This window comes from Manihot esculenta, chromosome 1 (genome assembly GCF_001659605.2).
Source record: "Manihot esculenta cultivar AM560-2 chromosome 1, M.esculenta_v8, whole genome shotgun sequence".
Taxonomy (NCBI): domain Eukaryota; kingdom Viridiplantae; phylum Streptophyta; class Magnoliopsida; order Malpighiales; family Euphorbiaceae; genus Manihot; species Manihot esculenta.
Genome location: NC_035161.2, coordinates 12,051,964 through 12,077,381, shown reverse-complemented (window position 1 = coordinate 12,077,381; position 25,418 = coordinate 12,051,964).

The following is a 25,418-nucleotide window of genomic DNA, read 5'->3' as shown; positions in this document are numbered from 1 at the left end:
TGGGCATCCGTGCCCTCGTCCTGAGGTGGTACTCCAGTCAATCGTGCAGATCGACGAGTTCCTCTCATCTTGCTTACTGAAAAACAGCACACATCACATAAAACATTAGCATCAGATGGTTCATGTGGAAACACATGAACCTGCATCACATACATCACATATCGTCAATGCACATGCATAAAATCATGGCATTTCACATCATCATTCAAGACAGGACTCTACATCCTATCCTAGTGGACATGATTTTCCTATTGTGCTTGCCCTTCTATAACTTCTAGGAGCCCGACACACAATAGGTCCGACCATATGAACCTAGGGCTCTGATACCAATCTGTAACGACCCGAAAATCAGACCGCTACCAGCGCTAGGGTCCAGATCGATTTAAGGTCGCCGGGACCCGTTGCAAGCCTAACATACATCCTGTATACCTATTTAATCCCATACATGATCAATCATTTACATAAAAATTTTAAACTTTTTCTTTCATTCACCAAGCTTAACCTGTGCATGGACAACTCATAACCATAAAACCCCACACTGGAGCCCTCATCAAATGCTCCAATGGGTAACATATCATATATTAAGCTTAGTTTACATAAACCTTAATAAAACATCTCATAAAAAGGATCATGTACCCAAGAGGGATTAACATACACCAGGGCCAAGCACAATTCTATTCTCCACACAATTCTTTACATAATACCACATTACAACATTTTACAATACATGTCCACATCTAACTATTACATACAACATGACTTCTTTTGTAACGACCCGAAAATCCGGACCGCTATAGGCGCTAGGATCCAGGTCGGCATAAGGCCGCCGGGACCCGTAGTAAGCCTAACATTCATCCTGTAAACCTGTTTAATCCCATACATGATCAACACATACATAATAATTTTGAACTTTTCCTTACATTCATTCATTCATTCTTTCATTCATTCACCAAACTCAACCTGTGCATGCATTATACATAAACATAATCATAAACATTAACCCCTCTTTGGAGTCTCAACAATGTCCCAATGGGGTGACATAACATGTATTGAATTTGGTTACATAAGCATCATTAAAATCATGTACTCAAAGGGATTAACAACATACTAGGGTCAAGCACAACTATAAACCTCAATAGACATCATTACATTTCATTTCTATATTATACTTTTACATTACATCACATTTATGTCCACATCTAGCTATTACATACAACATAACTCTACTCCTGCTGACCTCCTGGTCTACCCTGTACCTGCAAACCTGGGGGGTTAAGGGAGAGGGGTGAGCTTCTAGAGCCCAGTGAGCAGAATAATAAAACATAGCATTTAAAACATATGACATCATGGAATGCATCACAGCACAAACATTTCATATCAAGGATGAACTTGTCACCACTTAGCCCTCCATACAGTCTAATCATGCCAGGGGCGTAGTGCAGGCACACCTGGACTTCCATAGCATAACATACATATCCAATCATGCCGGGGGCGTAGTGCAGGCTCACCCGGACTTCCATAGTCTGTCATATCATACCATATAAGGGCTAATGGATCATCCAACATTCATCCACATCAACAACATAATATGCAATGCAACATATTCGTGGATTCTAATGCAAGCACCCTAATATATCTCATGGCATTCATGATGCGTGAATCATGCTAAAGCGTTCATTATTTACTTTGAAAACATAGAGAGTTATTCCACTCACCTATGGCTAGCTCTGACAAGACTCAAAAGCAGCTATCTCACTGCTGGGGTCCTCGGTTCCTCGGGTCCGAACCTACACAGGTGGACTCAAATGAGGGACCAAACATCTATGAACATAACTCTAAAATTCTCCCTAAAAACCCCCTAAAACTCTTCAAAACATCCATAGAAAACATGCAAAAGAAGGCTGAACAGGGCACTTTCGGCGGCAGGTTCAGTGGCCGAAAGTCCCTCCAGAGCCGAAAGTCATGCACCTTCGGCGGTACTCTCGGCGGCCGAAGGTTCCCTCCAGAGACGAAACTCATGCATGTTCGGCGGCACCTTCGGCGGCCGAAAGTCCCTTCCAGAGCCGAAAGTCATCTTTCGGGGGTAGGGTTCGGCAGCCGATTCAAGCTACCACAGGCAGGTTCGGCGGCCGAAAGAACCTTCGGCTGCCGAACCTGGTTTCTCCCAAAAGGGCAGAAACTCAGCTCAACATGCATAAACGCCTCCCAACTCATTCAATCATGCATTTTCCTATTCTACAACATGCATACTCAAGCATACAAGCTCCTAGGGGCTTCAACTATCCTAGACCCCATCTACAACACATCAAACATGTATATCCAACATACATTGCTCATAAACACACATTTAGCCAAAAACTCAACATAAACCTACACATGCATTTCTACCCCAAGAAACTTCATAAAACTTACTTAAAACATGAAAGGAACTATGGATCTACTCTTACCTCTTGTAGAATGAGAGGAGAGACGATCCGACTCGGAGATGGGAGAGATCCGCTCTTTGGTCTCCAAGTTTCCAAAACTTACTCTTTTTGCTCAAATCTCTTCAAATCAACATAGAGCTTGTTAAAACATGGAAGATCGGAGGAAAAACATTAAAAACGAACCAAAGGAGAGCATGAACTCACCGTGGCCAAAAATGGGGAGAAAGCTCGCCCGTTTCGGCCATGGAGCTCTTATATAGGGCTGGAAGACCACCTTTCGGCAGCCGAACGTGCCCCCACATCTCATGCAAGTTCGGCGGTCGAACATGAGGTTCGGCGGTCGAACCTTTTGAGACTTTCGGAAGCCTAACATGCCCCCCTAAACCATCCCACGTTCGGCAGCCGAACTTGAGGTTCGGCGGCCGAACTTGGAAATGCCTCCTTGGTCATTTTCATACAAAACTCGATTTCCTTTTTACTTAAAAACATAAAATACATTAAAATATTTTATAAAAACATGGTTTTACCCTTCTAGAGGTTTCCGACATCCGAGATTCCACCGGACGGTAGGAATTCCGATACCGGAGTCTAGCCGGGTATTACATCTTTACTCTTGCTGACTTCCTGGTCTATCCCGTACCTGCAGACCTGGGGATTAAGGGAATGGGGTGAGCTACTAGAGCCCAGTGAGCAGAATAATAAAACATTGTATTTAAAACATATGATCTCATGGAATGCATCACATCACAAACAAATCACAATCAAGGATGGACTTGTCACCAGTAGTCCTCTACATACCCAATAGTGCCAGAGGCGTAGAATGGGCCTCGTCCTGGTCTTTCTCTTAACATAACATTACATAGCATTCCAATAATGCCAGGGGCGTAGAATGGGCCTCTACTTGGTCTTTCTCTTAACATAGTGCCAGGGGCGTAGAATGGGCCTCGACCTGGACTTCCATACCATACCATATCATCATCATGTCATATCATACGAGGACTAAAGAATCATCCAATACCCATCCACATCATCATCATATTATGAAATGCAACATATTCGTGAATTCTAATGCAAACAACCTAATATATCTCATGGCATTCGTGATGCATGAACATGCTCAGAAATGATTTATTTACTTTGAAACATAAGGAGTTATTATACTCACCTCAGGCTAGCTCTGAAAAGACACTGAAGTAGCTAACTCACTGCTGGGGTCCTCGGTTCCTCGGGTCCGAACCTACACAGGTGGACTCAAATGAGGGACCAAACAAAAATGAACATGACTCTAAACAACTCCCTAAAAACCCCCTAAAACACCTTAAAACAATCATGGAAAACATGCAAAGGAAGGCTGAACAGGGCACTTTCGGCGGCAGGTTCGGCGGCCGAAAGTCCCTCCAAATCTGAAACTCAACCACTTTCGGCGGCACCTTCGGCGGTCGAAAGTGGTTCCAGAGCCGAAACTCGTGCATGTTCGGCGGCACCTTCGGCGGTCGAAACTCCCTTCCAGAGCCGAAAGTCCAACTTTTGGGGGCAGGGTTCGGCAGCCGAAAGCTTGTCTCCACAGGCAGGTTCGGCGGCCGAAAGTCCTTCGGCTGCCGAACCTGAGTTCTTCCAAAGGGCAAAACTCAGACTCTTCATGCAAATTTTGCCTCCCAAACCATTCAAACATGCATTTAGCTATTCTACAACATGCATACACAAGCAAATAATCATATAGGGGTCTCAAACTAACCTAAACCCCAACACAAACACAAATAGCAACTCATACAACACACATTGTCCATAAACTCAACATTAACCTAAACATGCATTTCTACCCCATAACCCCTCAAAACTTGCTTAAAACATACAAGAAAGGTAGGATCTAAGCTTACCTCTTGAAGATCGAGAGGAGAGACGATCCTAACTTGGAGATGGGAGAAATCTAGCTCCTTGGGTCTCCAAGCTCCAAAAAACCGTTTTTAACTCAAAAATCTTCAAAAATAAGATGAAGGCTTGTCAAAACTTGAAATATTTAAAGGAAATCATTGAAACTAACCATGGGAGGGCATGGACTCACCGTTGGCCGAAAATAGGGGAGAAAGCTCGCCCATTTTCGGCCATGGGGCCTTTTATAGGTGGCTGGCCAGGCCACCTTCGGAAGCTGAAAGTGACTCCAAAACTCATGCATTTTCGACGCCCAAACATGAGGTTCGACGGCCGAACCTGGATTTCCCTCTATGGTCTTTTTCATTCAAAACTAAATTTCTTTCTTACTTAAAACCATAAAATACATGAAAACATTTCATAAAAACATATTTTTACCCTTCTAGAGGTTTCCGACATCCGAGATTCCACCGGACGGTAGGAATTTCGATACCGGAGTCTAGCCGGGCATTACAATAGGAGTGGCAATTTTGGAGAAGTCCTGCACGAACCTCGTGTAGTAACCTGTCAAGCCTAGAAAACTCTTATTCTTTGTAACTATAGTGGGTCTAGGCCAGTTAGCTACAGCTTCCACCTTCTTGGGGTCCACTTCAATTCCCTCTACTGACACAACATGTCTCAAGAAGGAAATGCTCCTCAACCAGAACTCACATTTGGAGAACTTGGCATACAAGCCATGCTCCCTCAGGGTCTGCAAAACTATCATCAGATGATGGGCATGCTCCTCTGCGTTTCTGGAATACACTAAGATATCATCAATGAAGACAATAACAAAGAGATCCAGATACTGACTGAAAACTCTGTTCATGAGATCCATGAATGCTGCAGGGGCATTGGTTAGCCTGAATGGGATCACTAGGAACTCATAATGCCCATATCTGGTCCTGAATGCCGTCTTCGGCACATCTTCTTCCCTGATCTCAGCTGGTGGTACCCGGATCTCAGATCTATTGTAATACCCGGCTAGACTCCGGTATCAGAATTCCTACCATCCGGTGGAATCTCGGATGTCGGAAACCTCTAGAAGGGTAAAAACATGTTTTCATAAAATGCTTTCATGTATTTTATGGTTTTAAGTAAGAAAGAAATTGAGTTTTGAATGAAAAAGACCATAGAGGGAAATCCAGGTTCGGCCGCCGAACCTCATGTTCGGCCGCCGAACATGCATGAGTTTTGGAGTCACCTTCGGCTTCCAAAGATGGCTTGGCCAGCCACCTATAAAAGGCCCCATAGCCGAAAATAGGCGAGCTTTCTCCCCAATTTTCGATCAACGGTGAGTCCATGCCCTTCCATGGTTGGTTTTGATGATTTTCCTCAAATCTTTCAAGTTTTAACAAGTGTTTACTTGGTTTTTGAAGTTTTTGGAGCTAAGATCAAGTTATGGAGCTTGGAGACCCAAGGAGCTAGATTTCTCCTATCTCCAAGTTAAGGATCATTTCTCCTCTCGATCTTCAAGAGGTAAGCTTAGATCCTACCCTTCTTGTATGTTTTAAACAAGTTCTATGAAGGTTTATGGGGTAGAAATGAATGTTTAAGTTAGTTGTTTAGTGTTAGGGTTTATGTTGAGTTTATGGATAATGTATGTTGTTTGAGTTGCTATATGTGTTTGTGTTGGGGTTTAGGATAGTTTGAGACCCCTATATGCTTGGTGGTATGTGTATGCATGTTGTAGAATAGCTAAATGCATGTTTGGAAAGTTTGGGAGGCACAAATGCATTGTAGAGGCTGAGTTCTGCCACTTTGGAAGAACTCAGGTTCGGCAGCCGAAGGCACTTTTGGCCGCCGAACCTGCCTGTGGTAACATGCTTTGGCCGCCGAACCCCGCCCTCGAAAGTTGGACTTTCGGCTCTGGATGGTAGTTTCAGCTGCCGAACCTGCCGCTGAACATGCATGAGTTTTGAATCTGGAGAGAACTTTCGGCCGCCGAAGGTGCTGCCGAAAGAGCATGACTTTTGGATCTGGAGGAGGGTTCGGCCGCCGAAGGTGCCCTGTTCAGCCTTCCTTTGCATGTTTTCTATGATTGTTTTAAGGTGTTTTGGGGGGTTTTTGGGGAATAGTTTAGAGTCATGTTCATGTATGTTTGGTCCCTCATTTGAGTCCACCAGTATAGGTTCGGACCCGAGGAGCCGAGGACCCCAGCAGTGAGATAGCTGCTTCTGTGTCTTTTCAGAGCTAGCTTGAGGTAAGTAGAATGGATCTTTACATTTCAAAGCAAATAAATTTCGAGCATGTTCATGCATCACGAATGCCATGTGATATATTAAGTTGTTTGCATTAGAATTCACGAATATGTTGCATTGCATAATATAATGTTGATGTGGATGGGTGTTGAATGATCCATTAGCCCTCGTATGATGACATGATATGATATGATATGGTATGGTATGTAAGACCAGTGAGGCCCATTCTACGCCCCTGGCACATTGGAATGTTATGTTATGTTATGTAAGAGAAAGACCAGTGAGGCCCATTCTACGCCCCTGGCACTATTGGAATGTGTAGAGGGCTATTGGTGACAAGTCCATCCTTGATGTGATTTGTTTGTGATGTGATGCATTTCATGAAAGCATGAATTTTCATATAATGTTTTTACTGTTCTTCTCACTGGGCTCTAGTAGCTCCCCCCATTCACTTAACCCCCAGGTTTGCAGGTACGGGATAGACCAGGAAGTCAATAAGAGTAAACGAGTCATGTTTTATGTAATAGTTAGATGTGGACATGTATTGTAAAATGTTATAATGTGATGTAATGTAAAGAATTGTATTGAGGATAGAATTGTGCTTGGCCCTAGTGTATGTTAATCCCTTTTTGGTACATGATCTTTTAATGAAATGTTTTATTGATGTTTATGTAAGTCAAGCTTAATGTATGATATGTTGCCCCATTGGAGCTTTTGATGAGGGCTCCAGTGTGGGGTTTTATGTTTATGAGTTTGTGCATGCACAGATTAAGCTTGGTAAATGAAAGAAAAAGTTTAATGTTTTATGTATATTTATGATCATGTATGGGATTTAACAGGTATACAGGATGTATGTTAGGCTTGCTACGGGTCCCGGCGGCCTTATGCCGATCTGAATCCTAGCGCCGGTAGCGGTTCAGTTTTCGGGTCGTTACAGATTGGTATCAAAGCCCTAGGTTCATATGGTCGGACCTAGAGAGTGTCGGGCTCATAGATGTTCTAGAAGGGCAAGCACAATAGGAAAATCATGTCCATTAGGATAGGATGTAGAGTCCTGTCTTGAATAATGATGTGAAATGCCATGATTTTATGCATGTGCATTGATGATATGCTGTGTATGTGATGTAGGTGTTGCAGGTTCATGTGTTTCCACATGAACCATATGATGCTAATGTTTTATGTGATGTGTGCTGTTTTTCAGTAAGCAACATGAGAGGAACTCGTCGATCTGCATGATTGATTGGAGTCCAACCGGAAAGTGAGGGCACGGATGCCCGTCCTCCTGCATTGCCTAGGGCAATGTCCTGCAGGTCTAGTAGGGAGAGAGTGTCAAGGGACCCTAGAAGGTCTTTTGATATGAGCAGAAGAGGAACAGTTCAAGGTGGAGTGTCAGAAGATGTGGGGGATGATATGGATGTGGATTAGAGGAGGGATGGCAGTCTTGGTGTGAGCATGTCTGAAGAGGGCATGAGAGAGTCTCAAGGAGGCACTCAGGCCTCAGGGTTTGTTCAACCACCCCAATACCCACCCTTTTCACAGAATCCCGGGTATTCGATGGGAGGTACATCGGATTACCCTAGCTTTAACCCTTATCCTTCTTACATGCCATACCGACCTTTCTACCTACCATACTCACAGTACCCTATGTACCCACCCCCATCCGTTTATCTAGGTACAGTAAACCCTAATCCAGGGGATGTTGCACCTCCTCCACCCCCAGCAGAAACTATGGTCTCAGAAGCCCAAGCACCTAAACCTAGCTCATCTGGAGGGAGCAAGGTCAAGATGACTGACTATTTGAAGTTGGATGCTCCTAAGTATGAAACAGGTGATGATTTATTTGAGTACCTCAGGACAGTCAAGATGATAACAAATGAGTTAGGAGCAGATGACAGTAGAGCCATTCAGATGGCTGGGTTCACACTGAAGTGCAAGAAGGCCCGAGAGTGGTTTAAAAACTATGTGAACCCAAGGTTGGATAGCCTATCATGGGAGGAGTTTGCTAACGAGTTTGCAGGATGGGCTTTCCCTGATAGCTCAAGGGAGTTGAAGATGATTGAGTTCGAACAACTAAGGCAGACGGAGGAGATTAGTGTAGATGAGTACACAGATAGGTTCTTAGAGCTGTTGTCGTTTGCCGGGCAAAATCTTGACACAGATCAGAAGAAGGGTAGGAAGTATATCATGAGGCTTCATTTCAGGTATTCCTCCTTGATCCAGTCAGCAGAGAGGGAGAGTTTCCATGTCATAGTGGATATGGCCCGGAGAATGGAGGCTAGTGCAATAATTGAAGGGAAAGTGAAACAGTCTGTGGCACAGTCTTCTGGTTCCCAGACCCCAGGTAGGGGAAAGTTAGACCCTTCTTCTTTGAGTTCAGTAGCTTCAGGCAGTAAGAGGTGGGGCAGTACCACCAAAAAGTCAAAGAAGAATAAGTTCTGGAACAAGATAAAGTCAGGTATGGGATTAGGAGGTGGCTCAAGCTCAGGTGCAGACAGTGCAGTATGTATGAAGTGTGGGAAGCCGCACAAGGGAGTATGTCGGTTTGGGACAACAGCCTGCTTTAGATGTGGGCAGGAGGGACACATGGCACGGGAGTGTCCTAGAGCAGCTTATATGGCGCAGTCCCAGCAGACAGCTTCTGGTAGTGTGGCTTAGCCAGTAGCTCCAGCCGCGACTCAGGCCAGTGGCAGAGGCAGAGGGAGAGGGGCAGCCTCTTCTTCAGTGGGTTTCAGGGGTGAAGGTCCATCAGCTCCAGCGCGGATCTTCACTATGACACAGCAGGAGGCAAATGCATCAAACATCGTGGTGTCAGGTAATCTCATCATTGGTTGTTCGGATGTTTATGCCTTAATGGACCCTGGTGCATCTCATTCTTTTGTTGCTCCGAGAGCCGTTGAGAGGTTGGGTTTAATGGTCTCTGGGTTAGAGTGTCCCCTATGGGTCAGTGGACCCAAGTGTGACCGGTCAGTGGCAGAGTCAGTCTGCCGGTTTAGTCCAGTGTTTATGGAGAGTAGATGCCTTCCAGCCGACCTTGTGGTTCTAGATTTGACGGATTTTGATGTCATTCTAGGGATGGATTGGCTATCTACCCATGGTGCTACCTTGGACTGCAGAGACAAGATAGTCAGGTTCAGAGGTCAGGATGGGTCAGAGGTTGTCTTCAGAGGAGACAGGAGGGGTACACCTAGAGGTTTGATATCAGCCCTACAGGCTCGTAGGTTGCTCAGGAGGGGTTGTCAGGGTTTTCTAGCTCATGTGAGAGAGCTGAATAGTCATGTTAGAGAGCTCGCCTCAGTGCCCGTGGTCAGAGAGTTTTTAGATATTTTCCCAGACGAGCTGCCAGGTTTACCACCTACTAGGGAGATAGAGTTTGAAATAGAATTGATGCCTGGAACCAGGCCAATCTCTATCCCTCCCTACAGGATGGCACCAGCTGAGTTGAATTATCCTACACATGACCTAGAGATGGCAGCTGTGATCTTTGCACTCAAGATGTGGAGGCATTACCTTTATGGGGTTAAATGTGAGATCTTCACAGATCATAAAAGCCTGCAGTACATCCTGAGTCAGAGAGAGTTGAACTTGAGACAAAGAAGATGGGTAGAACTGCTTAGTGACTATGATTGCAAGATTCAGTACCATCCGGGTAAGGCGAATATTGTGGCAGACGCCTTAAGCCGGAAATAACTTGGCAGTCTATCCCATATCACAGCGGAAAGGAGACCGGTAGTGAAAGAGTTTCACAAGCTCATTAATGAAGGTCTACAGTTAGAGTTGTCTGGTACAGGTGCTTTGATAGCCCAGATGAGAGTGACACCCGTGTTTCTAGAGCAGATGGCTCAGAAACAGCACGAGGACCCAGAGTTAGTGAAGATTGCTAGGACTGTTCAGTCAGGCATGAATGATGAGTTCAGATTTGACAGCAAGGGGATCCTCCGCTATGGGAACAGATTGTGTGTACCAGATGACGTGGGTCTGAAGGGAGACATTATGAGAAAGGCTCATAATGCCAGATACAGTGTTCACCCTGGAGCCACTAAGATGTATCAAGATCTGAAGAGAGTTTATTGGTGGCCAGCTATGAAGAGAGAAGTGGCACAGTTTGTGTTCGCCTGCGAAGTGTGTTAGAGGGTGAAACTGGAACATCAGAAGCCGGCTGGAATGCTTAACCCACTGCCGATTCCAGAGTGGAAATGGGAGAATATAGCTATGGACTTCGTGGTGGGGTTACCGGCGACGTCCAACAGATTAGACTCCATATGGGTGATTGTGGACAGATTGACCAAATCTGCTCACTTCATCCCTGTCAAGAGTGGCTATTCTGTGGACAAATTGGCGCAGGTGTTTGTTGATGAGGTGGTCAAGTTGCATGGGGCTCCTGTTTTAATAGTGTCTGATAGAGGATCCCAGTTCACCTCCAGGTTTTGGCGGAGTCTGCAGAATGCTATGGGCACCAGATTAGATTTCAGCACTGCTTTCCATCCTCAGACGAACGGACAGTCAGAGAGGACCATCCAGACGATAGAAGATATGCTCAGAATGTGTGTGCTAGATTTTGGCGGTTCTTGGAGGCAGCATCTACCTTTGGTGGAGTTTGCCTACTATAACAGCTATCATGCTAGCATAGGGATGGCTCCATATGAAGCTTTGTATTGAAGGAAGTGCAGGTCACCTGTCTGTTGGGAGGAAGTTGGAGAAAGGGCCTTAGCGGGGCCTGAGCTAGTGGAGATCACCAGCAGAGTAGTGCCCATAATCAGAGAAAGGATCAAAACTGCTGTGAGCAGGCAAAAGAGCTATGCAGATGTCCGCAGGAAGCATGTGGAGTTTCAGGAGGGAGATTTAGTATTGCTAAAGGTGTCTCCTATGAAAGGGGTGATTCGGTTTGGGAAGAAGGGTATGTTAGCTCCACGGTACATTGGACCCTTTGAAATCTTGCAAAAGGTTGGGAATGTATCGTACAAGTTGGACTTACCTACTTCAATGGAGAGAATCCATCCGGTTTTCCATGTTTCCATGTTACGGAAGTTCGTGTCGGATTCGGGCAAGGTTCTTAGTGAGCCTAATGTGGAGATCCTTGGAGATCTCACCTATGTTGAGCAGCCAGTATGGATCCTAGACATCTAGATCAGAAAGCTAAGGAACAAGGAAATCCCGATGGTGAAAGTCCTTTGGAATCACCACAACATCGAAGAGTGTACCTGGGAGACACGGGAGTCTATGCTCCAGCAATATCCTTATCTCTTCTAAGGTGAGTGTTATGTGTTTTGTACGTATGTTTATGTTTTATGCTATGTATGCTTGTTTGGTGAACATTCGGGGACAAATGTTCTTAAGGGGGGAGAATGTAATACCCGACTAGACTCCGGTATCGGAATTCCTACCGTCCGGTGGAATCTCGGATGTCGAAAACCTCTAGAAGGGTAAAAACATATTTTTATAAAATGTTTTCATATATTTTATGGTTTTAAGTAAGAAAGAAATTGAGTTTTGAATGAAAAAGACCATAGAGGGAAATCCAGGTTCGGCCGCCGAACATGCATGAGTTTTGCAGTCACCTTCGGCTTCCGAAGGTGGCCTGGCCAGCCACCTATAAAAGGCCCCATGGCCGAAAATGGGTGAGCTTTCTCCCCTATTTTCGATCAACGGTGAGTCCATGCCCTTCCATGGTTGGTTTTGATGATTTTCCTCAAATCTTTCATGTTTTAACAAGTGTTTACTTGGTTTTTGAAGTTTTTGGAGGTAAGATCAAGTTGTGGAGCTTGGAGACCCAATGAGCTAGATTTCTCCTATCTCCAAGTTAAGGATCGTTTTTCCTCTCGATCTTCAAGAGGTAAGCTTAGATCCTACCCTTCTTGTATGTTTTAAATAAGTTCTATGAAGGTTTATGGGGTAGAAATGCACGTTTAAGTTAGTTGTTTAGTGTTAGAATTTATGTTGAGTTTATGGATAATGTATGTTGTTTGAGTTGCTATATGTGTTTATGTTGGGGTTTAGGATAGTTTGAGACCCCTATATGCTTGGTGGTATGTGTATGCATGTTGTAGAATAGCTAAATGCATGTTTGGAAAGTTTGGGAGGCACAAATGCATTGTAGAGGCTGAGTTCTGCCACTTTGGAAGAACTCAGGTTCGGCAGCCGAAGACACTTTCGGCCGCCGAACCTGCCTATGGTAACATGCTTTGGCCGCCGAACCCTGCCCCCGAAAGTTGGACTTTCGGCTCTGGATGGGAGTTTCGACCGCCGAACCTGCCGTCGAACATGCATGAGTTTCGGATCTGGAGAGAACTTTCAGCCGCCGAAGGTGCCGTCGAAAGTGCATGACTTTCGGATCTGGAGGAGGGTTCGGCCGCCGAAGGTGCCACCGAAGGTGCCCTGTTTAGCCTTCCTTTGCATGTTTTCTATGATTGTTTTAAGGTATTTTAGGGGGTTTTTGGGGAATAGTTTAGAGTCATATTCATGTATGTTTGGTCCCTCATTTGAGTCCACCTGTGTAGGTTCGGACCCGAGGAACCGAGGATCCCAGCAGTGAGATAGCTGCTTCAGTTTCTTTTCAGAGCTAGCCTGAGGTGAGTAGAATGGATCTTTACGTTTCAAAGCAAATAAATTTCGAGCATGTTCATGCATCACGAATGCCATGTGATATATTAGGTTGTTTGCATTAGAATTCACGAATATGTTGCATTGCATAATATAATGTTGATGTGGATGGGTGTTGAATGATCCATTAGCCCTCGTATGATGACATGATATGATATGATATGGTATGGTATGTAAGACTAGTGAGGCCCATTCTACGCCCCTCGTACGATGTAAGAGAAAGACTAGTGAGGCCCATTCTACGCCCCTGGCACATTGGAATGTTATGTTATGTTATGTAAGAGAAAGACCAGTGAGGCCCATTCTACGCCCCTGGCACTATTGGAATGTGTAGAGGGCTATTGGTGACAAGTCCATCCTTGATGTGATTTGTTTGTGATGTGATGCATTTCATGAAAGCATGAATTTTAATATAATGTTTTTACTGTTCTGCTCACTGGGCCCTAGTAGCTCCCCCCATTCATTTAACCCCCAGGTTTGCAGGTACGGGATAGACCAGGAAGTCAACAAGAGTAAAGGAGTCATGTTTTATGTAATAGTTAGATGTGGACATGTATTGTAAAATGTTATTATGTGATGTAATGTAAAGAATTGTATTGAGAATAGAATTGTGCTTGGCCCTAGTGTATGTTAATCCCTTTTTGGTACATGATCTTTTAATGAAATGTTTTATTGATGTTTATGTAAGCCAAGCTTAATGTATGATATGTTGCCCCATTGGAGCATTTGATGAGGGCTCCAGTGTGGGGTTTTATGTTTATGAGTTTGTGCATGCACAGATTAAGCTTGGTAAATGAAAGAAAAAGTTTAAAGTTTTATGTATATGTATGATCATGTATAGGATTTAACAGGTATACAGGATGTATGTTAGGCTTGCTACGGGTCCCGGCGGCCTTATGCCGATCTGGATCCTAGCGCCGGTAGCGGTCCGGTTTTCGGGTCGTTACATCTATCTTGGAAAAACAACCTGCTCCTGCTAGCTGGTCAAATATGTCGTCGATCCTGGGTAACAGATACTTATTCTTGGTAGTGACTTATTTCAACTGCCTGTAGTCGATACAAAGTCTCAAGGATCCATCCTTCTTCTTTACAAACGGCACTGGAGCACCCCAAGGTGAGGTACTCGGTCAGATGAAACCCTTATCTACCAACTCTTACAACTGTTCCTTTAGCTCCTTCAACTCTGCTGGTGCCATCCTGTAGGGAGGGATAGAGATTGGTCTGGTTCCATGCATCAATTCTATTTCGAAATCCATCTCCCTAGCAGGTGGTAGTCCTGAAAGCTCGTCTGGGAAGACATCTGGAAACTCTCTGACTATGGGCACTGAGGTGGGCTCCCTAACCTAACTTTCAAGCTCTCTCACATGAGCTAGAAACCCCTGACAACCCCTCCTGAGCAACCTACGAGCCTGCAGGGCTAATATCAGACCTCTAGGCATACCCCTCCTATCTCCTCTGAAGACAACCTCTGACCCATCCTGTCCTTTGAACCTGACTACCTTGTCTCTGCAGTCCAAGGTAGCACCATGAGCGGATAGTCAATCCATCCCTAGAATGACGTCAAAATCCGTTAAGTCTAGAACCACATGGTCGGCTGGAAGGCATCTACCCTCAACAAACACTAGACTATACCGGCTGACTAACTTTGCCACTGATGGATCACACTTGGGTCCACTGACCCAGAGGGGACACTCTAACCTAGAGACTATCAAACCCAACCTCTCTACGGCTCTCGGAGCAATAAAAGAATGAGATGCACCAGGGTCCATTAAAGCATACACATCTGAACAACCAATGATGAGATTACCTGACACCACAGTGTTTGACGTGTTTGCCTCCTGCTGTGTCATAGTGAAGATCCGAGCTGGAGCTGATGGACCTTCACCCCGGGAACCTGCTGATGAAGAGGCTGCCCCTCTCCCTATGCCTCTGCCACTGCCTTGTGTCATGGCTGGAGCTACTGGCTGAGCCACACTACTCGAAGCCGTCTGCTGGGATGGTGACATAAAAGCTGCCCTAGGACACTCTCGAGCCATGTGTCCCTCCTGCACACACCTGAAGCAGGCTGTTGTCCCAAACCGACATACTCCCTTGTGTGGCTTACCACACCTCAAGCATTCTGAACCATCTAAACCTGAGCTCGAGCCACCACCTAATCCCAGACCTGACTTCAAACGGTTCCAGAACTTATTCTTCTTTGGCTTTTTAGTGGTGCTGCCCCACTATTTACTGCCTGAAGCTGCTGCACTCAGAGAAGAGGGATCTAACTTTCCCTTACCTGGGGTCATGGAACCTGAGGGCTGTGCCACTTGCTGCTTAACTGTCCCCTGAATAATGGCACTAGCCTCCATCTTCCGTGCTGCATCCACTATGGTGTGGAAGTCTTCTCTCTCTGCTGCTAGAATTAAGGAGGAATACCTAGGGTGGAGCCTCATGGTATACCTCTTGGCCTTCTTCTGATCTGTGTCATAAGCCTGACCCACATACTGCAGCAACTCCAGAAACTTGTCGGTGTACTCGTCGACACTCATATCCTCTGTTTGCCTTAGCTGCTCAAACTCCACAACTTTCAGCTCTCTGGAACTGTCTGGAAACGCCCATCCTGCAAACTCATTTGCAAACTGCTCCCAGGATAAGCTGTCCGACCTTGGGTCCACATAATTTTTGAACCATTCTCTCGCTTTTTTGCATTTTAGCGTGAACCCCGCCATCTAAATGGCCCTACTATCATTTGCCACCAACTCATCTGTTATCATTTTAACCGTTTTGAGGTACTCAAACGGATCATCACCTGTCTTGAACTTGGGAGCATCCAGTTTCAGGTAGTCTGTCATCTTTACTGTGCTCTCCACAGATGAGCTAGGTTTAGGTGTTTGGATTTCAGGGGCTACTGGTTCTGCTGGTGGGGTAGGAGGTGCAGCATTCCTCAGGTTAGGGTTTGTTGTATTTGGATAGAAGGGTGAGGGTGGATACATAGGGTACTGGGGATATGGTGGGTAAAAAGGAGGGTAAGGCATGAAGGAGGGATATGGGTTAAAGCTGGAGTAATCCGATGTACCCCCCATCGGATACCCTGGGCCCTGTGGAAAGGGTTGGTATTGGGGTGGGTGAGCATAACCCGGGGCCTGAGCGCCTCCTTAAGACTCTCCTATACCCTCTTCTGACATACTCATGCCCAGACTACCATCTCTTCTCTGTTCATCCTCCTCTGATCCCCTCATATCAGCTGACATTCCACCCTGAACTATTCCCCTCCTGCTTACATCAAAAGACCTTCTAGGGTCCCTTGACGTTCCTTCTCTACTTGATCTGCAAGAAATTTCCCTTGGCAATGCAGGGGGACGGGCATCCATGCCCTCATTATCCGGTGGAGCTCCTGTCAATCTAGCGGATCGACGTGAGCCTCTCATCCTGCATCTAAAAACAACATATACATATAAACATTAACATCATATGGTTCATATGGAAACACATGAACCCGCATCACATATCATTAATGTGCATGCATAACATCATGGCATTACACATCATCATCAAGACAGGACTCTACATCCTATCCTAGTGGACATGATTTTTCCTATTGTGCTTGCCCTTCTATAACATCTATGAGTCCGACACTCTCTAGGTCCGACCATATGAACCTAAGGCTCTGATACGACTCTGTAACGAATTCCCACTTTCCGGCTAAACTCCAGCGTCGGAATTCCCACTTTCCGGCGGAATCTCCATCGGAATTCGGAATCTCGAAGCTGGAATCTTTAGAAGGGTAAAATAAGGTTTTTCTAAATGAATTTAAAATTTCTTTTGAAAAACGTTTTAATGAAAGGAGAGAAGTGAGTGGTTGAGGAATCATAAGGTTCGGCTGCCGAACCTTCAAGTTTGGCCACCGAACGTGGTTCCTTCAGCCACCTATAAATAGCCACCAGCCCGAAAGTGAGAGGTTTCCTTCTCCATTTTTGGGCAGAGGTGTATTCATGCTCATCTTTGATCCCTTTTGCTGTTTTTCTCCAAATCCCCAAAGAATTCATTTTTTACTCTGAGGCTTTTGAAGTTTTGAGTTCAAATCTAGAGTTTTAAACCTTGGAGACCACTGGAGCTTGAAATTTTTCCCTCTTCTCCAACTTCGGGTTTCTATCACCTTTGTGACTGCAAGAGGTAAGTTCAAACCCAGCTCTTCATATGTTTTGAAAGGTTTTTAATATGTGTTTTGAGAGTTTAATGGGTTGTTCATGCATGATTATTTATTCTAAGGCTTTATGGTCAAGTTTAATGAAAAATGTTTTTCTCTTAGAAATCTGTGATGCATGTTGAGTTGAGGCAAGCTTTGATGTCCCATAAGTATGTTAGATTTTTTGGTAGCTTCTAGGGCCTTGCATGTGCATTTTGTGCCTGTTTGGAGGCTGTTAGGAGGCTGAGTGCTAGGGCAGAACCGGGTTCTGCCTTGCTGGAGAATCCAAGTTCGGCCGTCGAACATGCTGGTAGAGGTAGCCTTTTGGCCGCCTAAACTGCCCTCGGAACTATGGACTTTCGGATCTGTGAAGGAGTTTAGGCCGCCGAACCTACCTCCGAAAGTTGCTGACTTTCGGATCTGTGAAGGGTTTAGGCCGCCAAACCTGCCGTCGAAAGTCACTGACTTTCGGATCTGTGAGGGACCTTCGGCCGCTGAACCTGCCACTGAAAGTCCCTTGCACAGCCTTCCCCTGCTTGTTTTATATGCATGTTTTGGTATGTCTTAAGGGGGTTTTTAGGGAGTTGTTTAGAGTCTTGTAAAAGTTATGTTTGGTCCCTCATTTGAGTCCATCTGTGTAGGATCGAACCTGAAAGACCGTAGAGGCCTACAATGAGATAGCTGGGTCAGTGTGAGGCAAGCGTTGGCCAGAGGTGAGTAGAACTAAACTAATCTATTATTTTAAAAGTAATTAAGCCTTTTAAGCATGTTCATGCATCACGAATGCTACATATATGTATTAGGTTGTTTGCATTAGAATTCACGAATATGATGCATTGCATACTTTAGTGTTGTTGTGGATGGATGTTGGATGACCCACTAGCCCTCGAGTATGATATGTTATGATGTATATGGAAATCCAGGTCGAGGCCCATTCTACACCCCTGGCACTATGGATTTATTATGTTATGTTATGTTTAAGAGGAAGTCTTGAGGAGCACCCGTCGTGGGCCGAGCATTATTGGAATTTGTAGAGGGTTATTAGTGACAAATCCATCTTGATGTGAATTGTTTGTTTTGTGACGCATTTCATTCGATCATATGTTTATTAAACTGTTTTTATGTTCTGCCCACTAGGCTCTTGTAGCTTATCCTTTCCCCCTAACCCCAGGTTTGCAGGATCAGAGTTAGCTCGGGGAAGTCGGCTGAGTTGCTGGTATAGCTTTTGTAATAGCATAGTTGTGGACATGTATTATTTTATGGTTTTAGAATTGTGCTTTGCCCTAGTGTTTATTCTTGTTATCTAACATGATCCTTATGTAAAGGTTTTTAATTGTGAGTTATGTTTGAACTAAGCTTGAGGCATGTGATGTTTACCATACTGGAGCATTTGATGAGGGCTCTAGTATGGGTTTATGTTTTCAGTTTTGATGCATGCACAGGTCGAGCCTTAGTTCATGGGATGTTTATGTTTTTGTTATATCTTGTGATCATGTATGGGATTTTATTAGGTGTAAAAGGATGTACAATAGGCTTGCTATGGGTTCCGGCGATCTTAAGTCGATCTGAACCCTAGCACCGGTAGCGGTCCGGTTTTTGGGTCGTTACATAATGCATCCCCAACGACCATATTTATGTCAGAACTATAAATATAATGTGTTTTTGATCTGAAAGAAGTTACAATAACCATCTAAGCATACAATTATTGAGATTAAAGCCTTTTTCTCTCTTTCTCTCAAAATCTTAAGCCATATCATTAATTTCTTGAAAGCTTGCCTTAAGTTGTAATTGGTTTGTATTTTAAGATTGAAAGAAGATTGTTGAGTGAATTTATTATAGTGGGTGTGATTTTGAGCAAAGGATTGCTGTTGTGAGAAAAAGAGAATTGTAAAGAGCAAGGGTTTTGCTTTAGAATTGTAAAGGGTTTTAATCTTCACCCAAAGAAGATTTGATAGTGGAGTTGAACTCTCAAGGAGGGATTTGAGGAGAGGACGCAGGCTTGAGATAGCTGAACCTCTATAAATCATTATGTTGATTATTCTCTTCCTTTCTTATTCCCAATTAATTTGTGTTTTTACCTTTAAGTATTTTTTTATAAACCCAATTTACCCCCTCTTGGGTTGTTTCAAGGGACAACAAATGGCATCAGAACTAAGTCCCCTTATCTTGAAGATTTAATCATCTTAGAGTAAAGATCGGATGACAACTCTCAATGCTTAAGAAGGTTAATCGGTTGTGAGGCCACCCTTCTTTGATGGGAATGACTTTCTAAATTGGAAAAATAGAATGTATTATTTCTTCAAATTAGAAGGAGTTGATTTGTGGGACATTGTAGAGAATGGTCCTTTCTTTCTAACAAAAGTGGCAGAAGGAAAGTAAGAGCAAAAACCTAAGAGTGAATGGAGTGAACTAGAGAAGAGAAGGGTAGCTCTTAATGACAAAGCCATTCACATTTTGTTTTGTGCTCTTAGTAGAAGTGAGTACAACAAAGTATGTATAAAGTCTATCGCCAAGGTGATTTGGGATGTTTTGGTTATCGCTCATGAAGGTACCAATCAAGTCAAAGAAAATAAGATGGAATCCCTCATCTACCAATATGAGTTGTTCAAAATGAAATCCGATGAAACTATTAGCCAAATGTATGATAAGTTCATTGAGATCATTGAGGGATGAAATCTCTTAGGAAGACATTCACAAATGAAGAATTGGTGAAGAAAATTCTTAGATGTCTACCTAAGGAATGGCTACCAAAGGTAACCTCCTTTAAGGATGCTAAAGATTTGAGTAAGGTACAATTGGATGAACTTTTGGAAAACCTCATTGATTATTGAGATGAATCTAAAGAGAGAGAAAGTGGAGAAACCTAGCAAAATGAAAAAGAACATTGCTCTAAGGGTATCCTCTGAAAACACTAGTGAGGAAGAAGAAGAGATAAGTGAAGAAGAATTAGTCTTGGTGATTAGGAGAATAAGAAAGTTGCTCCTTCAAAATAAAAAGTTCATCCCAAAGAAGAATTTTAGAAAGGAAAAAGGTGAATCAAGCAAAAAGGAAGTGGTCATTTGTTATGAGTGCAATAAACCGGGTCATACAAAGTGGATTGTCCCAAGTTGAAGAAGCCTATCAAAAAGTTCAAGAATAAGGCCTTCAAAGCAACATGGAATGAGTCAAGTGACATCGAAGAGGAGGAAGTTGGTGATGAAGTTGCCAACATGTGCTTCATGGCTTTAGAGGAAAGCTCCAATGAGGTAACTACACTTGGTGACACTACTTTATGTGATGATGTTGTTGAATTTTCATATGATGAACTTGTTAGTGCTTTAAAATTGATGAATAATGAACTTGAAAAGAGTCATAAGAAAAATAAAATTTTGAGAAGTGAGTTAGCTAGCTTAAAAATGGAAAGTGAGAACTCACCTAAGGAATCATTACCCTCAAATGATCATTTACAAAAATCTTTAGATGAGCTCTCATTAGAAAACAAAAATTTTAAAAATGAAATCCTTGAGTTAAAAAATTCTCTTTCAAAATTTTTAAAAGGTAAGGATAAACTTGATGAAATATTAGACTCTCAAAGGTCTCCTAGTATCAAGTATGGCCTTGGCTATGATAAATCAACTCAAGCAAATTCTTCTAAAACTATTTTTGTTAAAGCTATTAACTTAAATGAACCTACGATATCTAGCTCTAATGGAAGTATACCTAAAGCTTCTAGTAGTAATATACCTAAAGGGAATGCACATGTACACCAATCCAATAGTCACAATGCTCGTATAAGACACACACCTAGGCAATTTGCATATAAAAGAAATTATCATTATAGAGCACACATTTCTAGTTCACATAATCATCACACTCATCATATCTCTTGCTCACATGCATATAATAGATAAGGGAGAAATGGCTACATGAGAACTCAAACACACTCACTCATCTATTGACCTAGAAAAAGAAGGTTCAATAGTCATTGTCACTATTGTGGCAAGTTTGTTCATACCAAATATAGGTGTACTAGTAGAAAAGTACATCTTGGATATGGAAGCATATGGAAATCGAAAAATAAAATGACTAACCCCCACGGACCCGTACATTTGGGTATCTAAAAGTGTTTGAATCGCTTTTTTTTAGGTGTGCTTGAAATCCTCAAAGATTAAAAGTAAATGGTATTTAAATAGTGGATATTTAAGGTGCATGACTGAAAATTCAAGTCACTTAATCTCTCTTGAAAAGAAGGACGGAAGTGGACAAGCAACTTTTGGAGATAATAGAAAAGGTAAAATTGTTGGAATAGTTAAAGTCGGTAAGGAAAACTCTTTTATTCTTGATAAAGTTCTCTTAGTTGATGATTTGAAGTATAATTTGTTAAGTGTAAGTCAATTATGTGATAGAGGTTGTAAAGTTATCTTTGAACCAAAATCATGCTTTATCTCTATAATGTCGGATAACAAAATATTGTTTATTGGTGAAAGAGTTGAAAATATCTACCTTATTGATTTACAAGCTATGACTAACCTAGATATAAAGTGCTTTGTTTCTATTAGTGATAATTCTTGGATTTGGCATAGAAGGCTTTCTTATGCTAGCATAGATCTTCTCAAAAATTTGAGCAAGGATGAACTAGTTGATGGCCTTCCAAAGATCAAATATGAAAAGGACAAAATGTGTGATGCATGTCAAACGGGTAAGCAAGTTAAAAGCTCTTTTAAATCCATTAATAAGGTAATCACTTCTAGACCTTTACAACTTTTGCATATGGATTTATTTGGTCCAACTAGAGTAGCTAGCCTTGGTGGTATGCATTATGGGTTTGTTATAGTAGATGACTACTCTAGGTATACTTGGGTTGTGTTCCTTGCTCATAAGGATGATTACTTTGATGCCTTTAAAAGTTTTACAAAGAAATTTCAAAATGAAAAGGGTTTTCAAATTTCTTCAATAACGAGTGATCATGATAGAGAATTTGAAAATGAGAAGTTTGAAGTCTTTTGTAATAAGTTAGGAATCACTCATAATTTTTCATCTCCTAGGACTCCCCAACAAAATAGTGTTGTTGAAAGAAAAAATAGAACTCTTTTAGATATGGGGAGGACTATGTTAAGAGAATATAATCTACCTATCTATTTTTGGGCGGAAGCCATTAATACGGCTTGTTATGTTTCAAATAGAGTTTTAATTAGATCTCTTTTAAATAAAACCCCTTATGAGATTTGGAATGGAAGAAAACCTAGAGTTAGTTATTTTAAAGTTTTTTGTTGTAAATGTTTCATTATTAAATAACAAGGATAATTTGAGTAAATTTGACTCCAAAACCGATGAAAGTATTTTCTTAGGATACTCTACATTTAATAAATTATATAGAGTATTCAATAAAAGAACCTTGATAGTTGAAGAGTCAATGTATATTGTTTTTTATGAATCTAATTCCTTTGCTCTTAGAAAGGAGATGGCTTGTGATGATGATCTTATAGATAACCTTAATCAGTTGACCATTGAAGATTCTCAACCTCATGGAGATCAAAATCAACCTAAAGAGGATTCAATGGAGGCAAAGGAAGATGAAATTGGACTCCAAGAGCAACAAATACAAATTACACAAAGTCAAAGAGTCTAACATGACTTGCCAGAAGATTGGATCTATAAGAAGGATCACCCTAAAGACCAAACAATTGGTGACATATTACAAGAGGTAACAAATAGATCTTCTATTAGACATATATGTAATAACATTGCATTCATATCTCATATAGAAACTAAATCCATAGATGAGGTTATTAGTGATGAGAGTTGGGTTCTTGCTATGCAAGAAGATCAAATGGGTATTTAGAAATAAGATTGATGAGGATGGAAATATCACTAGAAATAAAGCTAGGTTGGTAGCTAAAGGCTATAACCAAGAGGAGGGCATAAACTATAATAAGACGTTTGCCCCCATAGCTAGATTAGAAGCTATTAGAATCTTGCTTGCATATGCATCCTATATGAATTTTAAACTCTTTCAAATGGATGTGAAAAGTGCCTTTTTAAATGGTTTTATTGAGGAGGAGGTTTATGTTGAGCAACCTCCGGGCTTTGAAAATCATGACTTTTCAAATCATGTTTTTAAATTGTCAAAAGCTTTATATGGTTTAAAAAAAGCTCCAAGAGCTTGGTATGAAAGACTAAGTAATTTTCTCTTGCAAAATGGCTTTTCAAAAGGCAAAATAGATTCAACACTCTTTATCAAAAATCATGGAAATGACATCCTTGTAGTACAAATATATGTTATGATATCATATTTGGTGCTATTAATGTGTGTTTGTGTGAAGAGTTTTCAAAAGTAATGAAAAGTGAGTTTGAGATGAGCATGATGGGAGAACTCAAATTTTTCCTTGGGCTTCAAATCAAACAAGCTAAGGATGGTATCTTCATCAACCAAGCTAAGTACATAAAGGAGCCAATCAAAAGATTTGGAATGGAGAATAGCAAGCCTAGTAGAACTCCAATGAGCACAAACACCAAGCTTGACAAGGATGAAAAGGGTAAACCGATTGATGAAAAGCTCTATAGAGGTATGTATGATCGAAAGCCTTTTATGCCTCACTGCTAGACCGGATATTATATTTTTCGTATACTTATGTGCATGTTTTCAATCATGTCCTAAATAGTCAAATTTGCATGCTGTTAATCTTAAATATTTGAATGGTACATTGCATTTGGGGTTATGGTATCCTAGAAATACATCTTTTAGCTTGTGTTCCTACTCGGATGTCGACTTTGCCGGAAGCATCCTTAATAGGAAAAATACCTCAGATACTTGTCAACTTCTAGGACAATCTCTTATTTCTTGGTGTAACAAGAAATAAAATTTGATTGCACCTTCAACCGCCGAAGCTAAATATGTGGCGGCGAATCTTTATTGTAGTCAAATCATTTAGATTAAGTAACAATTGAGAGACTTTGAAGTATCTCTTGATCACATTTCTATTAAATGTGATAATACAAGTACAATCAATCTGACCAAAAACCCATTCAACATTCTAGAACTAAGCATATTGACATTAGATATCATTTCATTCGCGATAATGTGCTAAATGGTGATATTGTTCTTGAGTTTGTGGATACAAATAACCAATTAGCTAATATTTTTACTAAACCTTTAAATGAAGAAAGATTTAACTTCATTAAAAGGGAATTGGGAATGTTAGATGGTATTGTTTGTTGATTATATGATTTTTAATTTTTTTTAATACCTTTACTTGTTCTACCTTTTTATTTGAAAGTTTATCAAATGTATTTGATATCCTTTTGATTGCTATGAAATGTAAGTTCATCATGATTTACATACCTAAAATGAATAGTAATGCAAATGACGTTTTTAAATTGTCTATTCTCTTCAATGATTTAATTCCCTTTTCAAAACACTTTAAATACTTTCTCAATGGAATTTTATTTAATTAATTTTTTTTTAAAAATGCCCAAAATTCTAGATTTGGAGGCATATTCGGCCACCTAACCTTAAGTTTCAAGGGCAACATAAATAGCAGGATTTTTTTTTTGTTGCCTAACCTTTTTTTTTCGGCTGCCTAATTTTTTCCAACTTCGGCCGCCAAAGCTGTACGATTTAAATCCCCCCGCGACAGCTCATCATCTTCTTCATCTCCTTCATGCATCTTCTCTCTCTCTTTCCGAACCTTCTCCGTCTCCCTCTCAAAAATCAGCTACCTTGGGCCATTTTTCTCCTAAAATCTTCCGTTTTTCTTATTTTCCTTCATTAAAATGCATAAAAATACTATCTTTTCCTCTCAATGAATCCATTTGGAGGTTTTTAGTTTTTGGGTATGTGAACTCTCTCTCTACTTTTTTTGTGCTTTTTTGCTTTATTTCTCTTGTTTTTAATAGCTTTCTTTTGATTTAATTTTATTTTTTTTCCTAATATGCCTATAATTATATTTTTGTAGAAATTATTGATATTGGCTTATATAATCTCTTGGGTATATTTTTCTCTCTTTATATATATATATATATATTTGGGTGTCTTATTTCTTTTATTTTGTTTTATAATTTTATTTTTGAATGCAAATTATAGATTGATCAAAACTTGGTTTATTTTTTTTGTTTACTCTTTTTGATATTGTTTATGAG